The following is a 12,719-nucleotide window of genomic DNA, read 5'->3' as shown; positions in this document are numbered from 1 at the left end:
TTTCTAAAGATGGAGATTAGATTTGGAGGAGCAGAAATTTGGGAGAGAAATAAGTTTTTTAGATTAAACATGGTCGAGATAACACCAATCCACAAGACTCATACCCACTCACTCACAGGGACAGAACTTGTGAGTAGTAATTAGCTAAAACAAAAATACAAAACATAACAATTAACGGCTAAACTGGGTGCCATTAACAGCTAGGTGCCCCTTAACTAAGCTAGCCTATATCTTTCCTATCCCAGGATTGTCATTTTATGACATTAGCCTTTAGCATGAGGTACTGTATTTTCAACATAGCCCGAGTTCTTTTCAAGCTGCTGCCTCTTGTTACCCTTTGACAAGATGAAGAGTCATGATAAATGACAGGTACCAGATTCCAATGCACCTCACTTTAGATGACAACAAGTCCGAATAATTTTAAAACAATTTTAAAGTTTGAATAATTTTTCTGTCAGATTTGCATCTTGTAAACTTTCGAGATTATATGGTCTCAAACATCATGAAATTCTTCAACATTCACTTCATTTTTGAACAAGAGTTTGAGCTGGGGAAGAATCTTCGGTAGCACAGGCAAATCTGCTATGTTAACACTCATAAAGTCGAAAGCGACGCATGTTTTACGCGCACATGTCTCAACCTCATCAAAAACTGGAATCTTTGGATACCTCTGACTGAAATGCGTGAGGATGACGCGGTATGCACCCCCACCAATATCAATAGCTTCCTTCGTTGTACTGTGATTCTTCCCGATAGCCACGTCCCCCATATTATCTTCAAACGTTGCCTGATTAAGTAAAAAGATCAACTACATCACTTTTTCATCCTAAAAGCCACAATATTTGGGAATATATTGTTATCTTAATTTCAACAACAGAACAATAAAGCTAAAACCTCATAAAGTGAGAACACATGCATTGAGAGAAAAGCTCAAAAGTCTGAAACTTTGTTGTAGGATTTTATTCTAAACCGACAAAGATCGACAAAAATTTAACTGAAATTAGCAAAACCAAAAGTATGCACCCAATGGTTGTAGTTGTTCAAAAACCAGGATTACAAAAAATGGTTTGGTCACCACCCAAACTGACTGAACCAATTAGTACTCTTTTCTCAGATGATGCTACCATTAACATAATTAAAATTTCAAAACTATTTGAATGAACTTCTACGTATACTATGAGGTGTAGTGAGTAATCAAAGTAGTTAATATCGTATTTGTATCATATCGACCAAGTCTGATAACAAAGGATAATATCTGATGTTAATAGGCATACATTATTAACCTTACAAATTCAAATATTTAAAGCGCCCATATCATACTAAGACCCAGGATAAGTAAGGTGATTTCAGTCGGGTCCGGAAAAAAAAAATGATGGTAAGCCATTAGTTTGATTTTTACTTCTTATTTTATTTTTTTAATGATATAAAACTGCTAAAAGAAAGCCTTTGCTTAACGACGGTAAAGATTAATCAAATATAGAAATATACGTAGGACATGTTACCTCATGTATAAGAACCGGCGCTCCGTTAGACGCATGCTTCAGGTTTTTGCAAGGTCTAGTATCACCAGAGTAAACAAGTTTCCACCCAGGTATAGTTTTACCATCAGCATCATGTCTCTCTACAGCCTTTAAAACAAGACCAAATGAATCTCCACAATGAACGACAGGAACACTGATAAGAGCTTCCAAACCTACTTCACCTAACAGCTTTTTCAACTTTTGTTGAATTTCAAAATCCGCGGTTAATTCGCCAAGACTTCCTGGTCCCTTACGGTAACTCTCAATACCCTCACACTCAACATCCATCGTTCTTCCACAATAAAGGAACTGCATATTTAGATCCTCCGCACATTGGTGTACATCTAAGAAATTCTTCAATTGTGTTGGTGCAATAACAAATATTTTTTCCTGACTTGTACCTTTTAGCAATTGGCACCAGAGAGCGAGAATACTTGCCAGACCGGTGTGATGATCTGCATGCATATGGGAAATCCAAATACATTTCAAACCTCGCAGAATATCATTCGCACCCACTACACCAAACCTTCTTCTCAACTGCCCAAGAGTTCCCTCACCACAATCTATGAGCAGACCTCCTTTAGAGAAAAGATTAATGAAGATTGAGCTGACATTGCGATGTTTTGAAGGCTGGGATGTGTTGGTGCAATGCGGAAATGTGATGGGTTTATGGAAATGAAATTAGGGAAGAGAGGTTGGTTAATTGAAAAGTGAGGCTTATACTAATATGGAAATGAAAATATTACAAAGGGAATTTTTAGTGTAGCACTTTGGTTCACTATGTTTATAAACACTTTGACTCTTACTATTCTACCTCTAGCTCTCACTCTCACTATCACTCTCAACTCACTTCAGTTTGGCTTGATTACAAATGAACACATTCACTGACTATTTATAAGCTAGGCTAACCGACTATCTAGAGTACACTAGATGCTTCTCCACGTGACTAAATAGGAAGAATCCAGAGATTGAATTCTCTAGATATAGCGCGACTAATCTAGCCATCTTGGTACTGACTGGCCTAGATTATTATGGGCTTCACTTAGTCCAGAAGCCTCACCTTTGTTGGGCTGATATTGATTACTCTAGAATTTTCTAGAGACACCTAATCACAAATTAATATTTGTTTTTAACACCCCCTCTTAATTTGTGATGTTGAGCTTTCTCCTGAAATGGTTGAATTTATCCGTCGTGATTGTTTTTGTGAAAATATCCGCATTTTGTTCTTGAGTCGGACAAAATTGGAGCTCGATTTCTTTGTTGTCCACTAGTTCTCTTATGAAGTGGTATCGTAGCTCTATGTGCTTCGTCCGTCCGTGGAAGACTGGATTTTTTGTCATTGCAATTGTAGACATATTGTCACAGTAGATAGTCGTCGGCTGCTTTTGCCTTTGTTGTAGGTCGGTCATTATTCTTCTCAACCATACTGCTTCACATGCTGCACTTGTTGATGCTATGTACTCTGCTTCGGCTGACGATAGCCACCGTACTTTGTTTTTAGAACTCCAAGAGATAACTTTTGTTCCCATACAGAAAACATAGCCTGATGTGCTCTTTCGGTCTTCAATAGAACCTGCCCAATCGCTATCTGTGAAGCCAATTAAATCATTATCTTTTTCTCTTGTATACTTGATGCCAAAATCTTTGTTCCCTTGATATATCGAAGAATTCTCTTTGCGGCGGCATAGTGTAACTTGCTTGGCTCGCTCATAAACCGAGAAACAATGCTGGTTGCATTGACGATGTCTGGCCTTGTATTTGTTAAGTAGATCAGTGAGCCGAAGACTTCTGAATAAGGTTGGATCAACTTTTGTCGCTCCATCATTTTTTACCAATTTCTCATTGGTACCATTGTCATTCCACCCATTGGAGTTGCAATTGGTTTGCAATCCATCATGTTGAACCTTTTCAGTAAGTCTTCTGCATATTTTTCTTGGGAAGAATATTTCTTCTGGAGATTGTTTTACTTGAATCCCAAGAAAATATCGCATAAGTCCTAAGTCTGTCATCTCATATTCTTTCATCATCTCCTTCTTAAATTTTTCTGCCATCTCTTGTTTTGTACTGGCATAAATTAAATCATCAACTAGAGACAGACAATTAGGAAGTCCGTACCTTTTTTCTGATGTAGAGTGATGGCTCACTTGGACTTTTCTCAAATCCATTATCTCGGAAATACTTGTCGATTTTGCTGTTCCATGCACGCGGTGCTTGCTTAGACCGTATAGTGCTTTGCGGAGACGATATACCATTTTTTCTTTTCCTTTTCGGATATATCCTTGAGGTTGTTCAACGTACACCTCTTCTTCAAGTTCTCCGTTTAGGAACGCCGACTTTACGTCCAATTGGTAGACTTTCATTTTGAGTTGAGCTGCCAAAGCTAACACCATCCGGATTGTTTCCATGCGAGCGACTGGGGCGAATGTCTCGTTGTAGTCAATTCCTGGTTGCTGGGAATATCCTTTTGCAACTAGCCTTGCTTTGTGCTTTTGAATTGACCCATCTTCATTATTTTGTCTTGTAGACCCATTTCAGACCAATTATTTCTTTGTCAATTGGCTGATTACGAGCTCCCATGTCTTATTTTTCTCGATTACTCGCATTTCTTCGTCCATGGCGTTTCTCCATTTTTCTTCTTTTGCCGCTTCCTCATATTTTTGAGGTTCTAGTGCTATAAATGCACAATTAGATATACATAAATATCTCTTAGGGAACGCACCTTTCTAGGTGGGGCACTTGGTTCAGATGAAGTTGGACTTTGTTGTGTTGGACTAGGAGATCTCGGGCTTGCTGGTGGAGTACTTTCTTCTTGATGTGGCTGATCTGGCTCTTCTTCGATGAGTAGTGGAGACTCGTGGTTATCTGGTTCATCATTCCAATCCCAAGCTTTGAATTCATCAAAGATAACATCTCTTGATATTACCAGTTCCTTTGTATCTGGCTTTAGAAGTCTATAGGCTTTAGACTCCGCTATATCCGATGAATATTAGCTTTTCTCCTTTTTCATCGAACTTTTCTCTATGTTGGGATGGAATATGTGAGTATGCTACACAACCAAAAATTCTGAAAGAAGTTACCTCGGCTTTTTCTTATGCCACGCCTCGTATGGAGTTTTGTTGTGAACCGCTTTTGTTGGCGAGCGATTAAGGATGTAGATGCTGTGTTGACTGCTTCTGCCCAGTAGGTGTTGGGTAGCTTCCTTGCTTTTAGCATACTGCGAGCCATTTCCACGATCGTACGATTTTTCCTTTCCGCGACGCCGTTTTGTTGTGGAGTGTATCGGACGTGAGCTCCTTTTTAATTCCATTTTCTTTGCAGTAGTTGATAAATCTTTTGAAGTAAATTCTCCACCACGGTCTGTACGGAAACTTTCAATTGATGGCCACTTTGCTTCTCTGCCAACGCCTTGAATTCTAGGAATTTAGTGAATGCCTCGGACTTTTGCTCGAGAATGTACACCCACATCATCCTGGTATAATCGTCCACGAATAAGAGAAAATATCTTCTGTTGTTGAGTGAAGTTGTTCTTGTCGGACCGCAGATATCAGCGTGCACCAATTCGAGGGGCCTTCTTGCTCTCCACGATGTCTTCGTAAATGGAAGTCTATGAAACTTCCCTAAATACAACCTTCACATACTTTATCTCCACCGTCGATATTGGGAAGACCAATTACCATGCCTTTTGATTTTAGAACCTTTAAGGATCTGTAGTTGAGATGCCCGTATCTCAAATGCCATAGCTTTCCTTCGTCAATATGGTTGGTACTCATTGCACAATTTTCAATTGATGGCATAGATAGGGAAAGACAAAATTTCCTGACATTTTTACTTTTGCCACCAATTGATTATTAATTTTATCATAAATTGTGCATTCTCCGTCTTCGAAATGTAGTGAGTACCCTTTTCTTATAAGTTGTCCAACACTTAATAAATTTTGAGCTAGGCCAGGAACATAAAGAACATCAGATATGTATCGAGTTTTACCTGACCTTGTACGTACGGATATGACTCCTCTTCCTTCAACATTCTGGAACTTTCCATCTCCAGCTTGACCGGTGGAATCTCTTGTCCTCCAATTTTACGAAATATTCTTTGTTTCCTGTCATATGGCTGCTGCATCCGCTGTCGACGTACCATATACCTTGCGATTCTTGTTGCGAGGTGAGGCAGGAATAGAATACTTGATTTTGAGAATTGTTTTTCTCGGAATAGTTTGCTTCATTAAGCCAACAATCTTTCCATGTGATTTAATTTATCACACTTGGTGCACTTATACTTGCAATCTTCAGTTGCATGTCCAAACTTTTTGCAAACATTGCATCGGAGATTTGAGGAGTTATTTTTTCCGTACCTTTGATTGTTGTTTCTATAACCTCCTTTTCCTTTCCACGTCCGCGGTAGAAATTTTGGGCCTTGATTTGACGTCGACCCTTTCTCGTAGGTGAGTTGATGATGATCCCCCTCTGGAGCTTTCTTTTGGCTTCCGTATTTTTCTTTCACTGAAATTTATTTTTGATTGAAACGCCTGCTCCAATGGTTGCTCCGCGAACCTATTTATCCTTTTCTCGTGCGCCTCGAGTGAACCCATTAATTCGTGTACCGAGAGAGTCGATAAATTTTTTGATTCTTCAATGGCAGCGACGATATGATCAAATTTGAATGGTAAGCTTCTTAATATCTTTTCTACCACTCTTTTATTTTCAATGGTATCTCCATAACTACTGATTTGATTTACTATGCCAGTAACTCTTGAGAAGAAGTTCTGGATAGTTTCATTTTCTTTCATAAGTAAATTATCAAAATCTCGCCATAAATTTTGTAGTTTAATGGAGATTACCTTTTCTGATCCTTGGAATGCTACTTTGAGAATATTCCAGGCCTCCTTTGAAGTTTTCGCCACCGAAATTCGAGGAAAAATAGCTTTGCTTACGCCCTGTTGTAGAAACAGTAGTGCTTTAGCATCTTTCTTCTTATTTTCCTTATACTCCTTTTTCTCTGCGTCCGTCCATGACGACAGAGTTTCTGCCGACTCTGGTACTTTATAACCTTCTTCTACAAAATCCCATAAATCTTGTGAAATGAATAATGTTTTCATTTGTAAACTCCAATAATCATAACTCTCACCATCAAAAATTGGAATTAGACTTTGGGCATAATTGAAACCTTGAATACTTTGGTTAATTGCCATGGGTAGAGTTTTAGGATTACTGGGTTAGGTTTGCTCTGATACCAAATTTGTTGGTGCAATGCGGAAATGTGATGGGTTTATGGAAATGAAATTAGGGAAGAGAGGTTGGTTAATTGAAAAATGAGGCTTATACTAATATGGAAATGAAAATATTACAAAGGGAATTTTTAGTGTAGCACTTTGGTTCACTATGTTTATAAACACTTTGACTCTTACTATTCTAGCTCTAGCTCTCACTCTCACTATCACTATCACTATCACTATCACTATCACTATCACTATCAACTCACTTCAGTTTGGCTTGATTACAAATGAACACATTCACTGACTATTTATAAGCTAGGCTAACCGACTATCTAGAGTACACTAGATGCTTCTCCACGTGACTAAATAGGAAGAATCCAGAGATTGAATTCTCTAGATATAGCGCGACTAATCTAGCCATCTTGGTACTGACTGGCCTAGATTATTATGGGCTTCACTTAGTCCAGAAGCCTCACCTTTGTTGGGCTGATATTGATTACTCTAGAATTTTCTAGAGACACCTAATCACAAATTAATATTTGTTTTTAACAGAATGATCCAGTTCCTAGAAAAACAATTTCCATCTCTTCTCTAGTTATGTTTTCCAAACAACTAGGGAGATTAGTTTCAGATTTATTCCAAAAATTGCTAATTTCAATTGCAGCTTCTGATATCTCAGGAATTTCAAAGAGAAGATCATCAATAACCTCTGTACGGGTCAACAACTTTGGTACTGTAGACGTATCCAACCCAAACAGTGAGCAGGGACGCAAATGGAACTGAAACACACATTAAGTGGATATTAAGAATTTAAGTTGATATCAAGGACTATCTGGCCATGTACGAAGCCACATAAATAATTAACAACTAAGTGACAGCTGTACGATAGATACCTTGAGAAGATTTTCAGCTGCAACACTTTTAGTTGGACTTGGGACAGAAACCTGGGAACAGCAAAAGAAATAAACGGTACATTTAACTACCAACTACTGACATTCTAAGGTACAACCCATCAAAAACGAGAACTTTTTTCTCAAGCAAAAAAAACGCAAAAATGAAAAAGTGAAAGACCCACTTTTTCTGGGACGGCAGGAGTACAAGACATACCAGAAAGGGAAATAACTTCGAAAGTACCTAATTGCATTTTAGGAAAGCTAGGAATTATAGGGTGGTAAGTCTAGTGACTACCCTACAACAAAGGCCACTCATGTTTGTGATGTTGAGAACCAGAAAAGTAGAAAGATTGCAGGGATAAAGAAGAGAAGTTAGTACTGCAGAGAAGAAGACCATAGCTAACTCACCATTTTTGATGCGATGCTATCTTGTTCACACATGTAAATATCCGGACGATCCAAAAATCCACATGATGGAAAGAAGTTGGGACATAGATAATTTAGTCGAGCTGCCATTTTTGTAGTTGTTCTCAGAATTGGGATCTCCATTTTTTTTTCTCATGGCCAGCCATAATGTGTTGGGCTCCACCAAATCTTCTCATCCATGTTTGGTACTCGGCGGTCAGTGCGACAGATGATGGACTCAAGTGAACTACACAACTCACAATCTTAACGCCATCGAAGTAACTACTGAGTGACTGTAGGGAAACCATTTGCTGCAAATGAGAAAGGGTTGGGCAATCCACAAGGAGCACAATTGGACCAGCAACTGAGGGACCCATTACATCACTTGGATGAACCTGAACAAACAAGAAAATTAGCACCATATTAACAAATAAATAATGGTATACCACAAAAAAACCAAAAGTTAATCATGGTTCTTAGTTAAACCCACTGTGATATTTTGATAGTCTGACTGGACTGATTGTCCAAGTTGCAGATCACGAAATTTTGATCCCCGTTTAAGTCCAAGCTTCATCGCTTTGTTAGGATCAAATTTTCCGATAATTTCGGATAATTCAACAACATATATAACAGAAATATCACCAGGCTTTAGCTTTGCCCTGTCTAAATTTTGTGAATGTGATGCAAGAGGTTTTAGAAATGAAGGATTTGATGGTGGGGAACAACTTGGTCTTAAGAGAAGAGCCGATATCTTCACGACCTCATCAGCAAATATAGCTATAGGTTCTTTAAATAGTCTGTTACTATCAAAAATAGGAGCTCCATTAGAAGTCGAAGTAGTAGGTTCTTCCAATATTTCACTGTCAAAAATAGCACCTCCATTGGAAGTTGAAGTAGAACCAATGATATGAGTATGAAGCACTGCATTGTTTGGAACGAAGGTACTGATAGCATCTATTAAACATTTGAGACCCGGAGGACCACATATGTTAACCTGCAAAACAAAAGAAACTACAAGTTATGCAACTAAATATCTGTTCCCTTTATATTGTACTAAACTTATCAAATTGATCTGTTACTTACTGACATCCCTTTATCTCCTATCCCAGCCAAAGTCAACAAAAGACCTGTGAGCACGCTAACAAACTATTAATCTATTTCTTGTCAAATCAAGTTCAAATATGCTTGATTGCTTGTATATTTGATTAAAATTTTAAATAATGGGCTTAAATAGGTATGCAGATTCAGTACAACTCGATAATAATCAACCCAGAAAATTTAAAACCTACAAAATAAACAAAAAGGTTCAACAAGCTACTAACCTGCTAGTCCACCTGTAGTTTCTGAGCAGGCACGAGAAACAAATATGTGACCAATCTGACAGGGAACAGCGTGTATTAACATCAGTAGTTCAAGAAACAACTAGCACAAGTGTCAGTTACGATGGAGGACCATATCAAGGATGTTCACAGCTTTAAATGCAAGTTTTAGTTTCACTTAAGAATGACACACCACCCTATACATATTTATACTCAGATTATTTCTTGTTTGTTTAACGAACTACGTAAGTAAGCATCCAAAAGGATAGTCCTCTATTTACAAACAAAATATTGTGTTTGTCAAAAATAAGCATGCAACAAAAATGCATTAGATAGATAACAGAGAATGCATTCCTATTTCTATATAGATAGCTTATGACCAAAAAGATGCACACTTATTATGAACAAAATTCAATGAATATGGAAAAAAAAATTGAAACACAAGCCCACAACCTAAAGTATGCAATCGACAAATATTTCTGAACAAAATTTTTGGATTCCATTGAAAGAGAAAAAATCATGCAAAAATCTCGGCTTTAGCGAACAAAAAACATTAAAAAACTAGTATACACCATACGTAACAAAATCTAGTACAGAACATTTTAGAAAACTGGTATACAACCAAACAAATGCACACATATGATACTTCAGATTAAAATGAAAATAAAATTTCGTTTTAAAACAATGTGTCATATTAAAATGGTCCTTCAGCCTAATTTTTTGTTCTCTATAGGCCAAACTAAATTTGTAACTCCCTAGCAAAAAAAAAAAAAAAAATTGTAAAATCAAAATATACATCATACCTTGGATAACTTGATCTTGTGCTCACTGCAGAATCGCTGCAATCCCTATAACACGTTAAATCAAAGTAAAGCCTTGAGGGAGAGATACACACCCAGGGGATTGACCACAAAAGGTAAAGTTGTAAACATTTCACACCTAAGATAAACTAATAATCTTGAAAGGTGAAACTGTAAACGTCTGCATCTAATCTTGAACATGGATTAAATTACGTTTTTATGGAGCAACTGAACCTTAAGCAAATAAATATATAGATAGATACAGCCCTAATATACATATTCTTCCCCCTCTTGCCACAATGGATGAACACTTCGTTTACGTTTCAGCAGAGAAAACGGTAGTTTTAAAAAGAGGAGATTGAAGTTAAAAAGCAATGGTGAATTGGGGGCCATGCAAACTAAATGGGGCAGGACACATTTTATATCCACACCAAAAGATATATGGGGCTTCCAAAATGATGGTGAAATAACTATTTTACTCTTCTCTAATAATTTCTTCCCATTTTTCTTTTCCTCCGATCCCTCTCTCCCACTGTCTCCCATTCCATTAACGATTTCTGTGAAAAAATTCTCACCGATTCATCGTCGTAAGTGAACTAAAACCCCTTAATCTAAGTTGGGTTTGCGTTTTAATTTGATTTGTTGATTGAAAAATTAGGTTTTCAACTGCAAAATTGCAGTTACAGTTCCAGGGTCGTTAGACACGGTCTTTTACTGCTTAACGATTTTTGATATGCATGTTGAATTGATGAAAAATCGTTAACCATTAAGGTGTAGTAGATAACGACCCTAAACCTGGTCTTCTGCCCTAGAATAGTGTCGTCTAGGGATTTCTAAATCGTTAACGATTCTTCTCGATGACCATTTTTAAATACGAACGACTCTGTCTTATGCAGAACCACCTCTCTGTCCCAAATAGTGATAGGGTCGCCAATATATTTGTAAAGCATTAATGTTTCTTTGTTTGACGACCCCTTTATGAAACTAACGACTCTATATGATACAAAAAAATTTCCATGTTCAAAAAATAGGAAGGATCGTCATGTCAAATGGTTGTAGTCGTTAACTATGTTGAAGGGTCGTCATGTCAAATTTTTGAAGTCGTTAACGATGTTGAAGAGTCGTTTGGTTTTATAAATTTTGTCAGCCGACCTTTGATCTATGAAATGGCTCGCTAGGGTCGTCAGTATATAGGAATGCCTAATTAACGACCCTAAGAGTAACATCTTCAGAGAGTAAAAAGTTTTAGAGACGTTGGGTTCTAAACATATTAAGTTAACGACTCTATATGACCTAACTAGCTGGAGTCGTCAATTATATCACACTTGGTTGACGATTTTTCACAACCTGCATAAGTTGCAGGTTTGAGTCGTCAAAGGTTGTGTCAAGTAATTGACGACTCCTTAGAGTCATTCGTTTATTACCCTCTCGACTTAACGACCCTCACTCTGATTAGTTGCATAGTATACATGAATCGACCACTTGGGCATCATTCATACAATTTGAAGAGTATAGGAAGTTTACCTGATTGTTTTGAGCTTCGGGTTCTTCATTATGAGGATTGGTTCCTTCATTTTGAGCAATATGATTCCTCTACTGGAATCTCCCAAAACCTCAACTTCTTCCTCTCCACAACACAAAAACACAATTTTTCTTTTATCAAAATTTTATCCCTAAATCTGATTTTAATCTAATTAAACTAATTAACAATTAATTAACTTAATTACCATTAATGAATTGGGGTAATTTAGCCATTTAAAAAAGTTGGGGGATAAGGGATAACTCCCAATTACTATTTCATGAACTTTTTTGTCCTGTAGGTAGGGTTCCCCAATTATTTTTCCAGGGCCCCCAATTCAGCCTTGTTAAAAAGCAGCCGCAAAATAAAAAAGACTAGGAAAGATGAAAAGTATTTGATAAGTATGAAGTTTGTGAATTATTAGGGTTTAAACTGAAGTGGCGGTGGAGCAAAAATTCTGAGTAAAGAGGGGCGGAATAAAAATATTGGCAAGTGGGCGCCCAATTTTCATGAAGACGGTTTTTCAGGAAAAACTAACAAACATGTTATTTGGATACAATCTAAAAAGTTATTTTTTGATTTCTACGAGCCAAAAAATCAAAAGTTAGTTTGAGTATACAAAAGGAGTCAAACTCTTTGTGAAGCAAAATGATTTTTGCTTTTGAAGAAGCGGAAACACTTCAGCTTCTAATATCCAAACGTGCTAATACGTCTACCAGGGAATTGATAGCCGAAGATAACTAAAGTTGAGAGTTGAGGAACGACTCAAGGCCGGATGTCAAAGACTCAAATCAACTGGAAAAGAGACAAAGAAAGTAGATAAAGAATACCTTAGTTCAACCTCAAGCTGGGAAAGTTTCATGTTGGTCCTATTTTAGATGATCTCTGGTCAATTTGGCCCACCAATAAAAAGAGAATTTAGTTTGATCTCTAAAAAACTCAAAAATATTAAAATATTAAATGGGGTATAGAAGTTAGTGTTACTGTTACCTGTCTGTTATGTAATCAGGGTATTGAGGATGAAGAGCATCTCTTTCATTCTTGTCCTTTG

General features: G+C 37.3%; 1 pseudogene; it reads right to left on the bottom strand.

Annotated features, from left to right (window-relative positions):
- Nucleotides 1-493: 493 nt before the first annotated feature.
- LOC113274409 lies at nucleotides 494-10,161 on the bottom strand (annotated as a pseudogene).
- Between the last annotated feature and the right edge of the window lie 2,558 nt (nucleotides 10,162-12,719).

The sequence above is a fragment of the Papaver somniferum genome, chromosome 4 (assembly GCF_003573695.1).
Source record: "Papaver somniferum cultivar HN1 chromosome 4, ASM357369v1, whole genome shotgun sequence".
NCBI lineage: Eukaryota > Viridiplantae > Streptophyta > Magnoliopsida > Ranunculales > Papaveraceae > Papaver > Papaver somniferum.
Note: the sequence above shows the minus strand (reverse complement) of the source record. Positions and strands in the feature narration are given on the sequence as shown.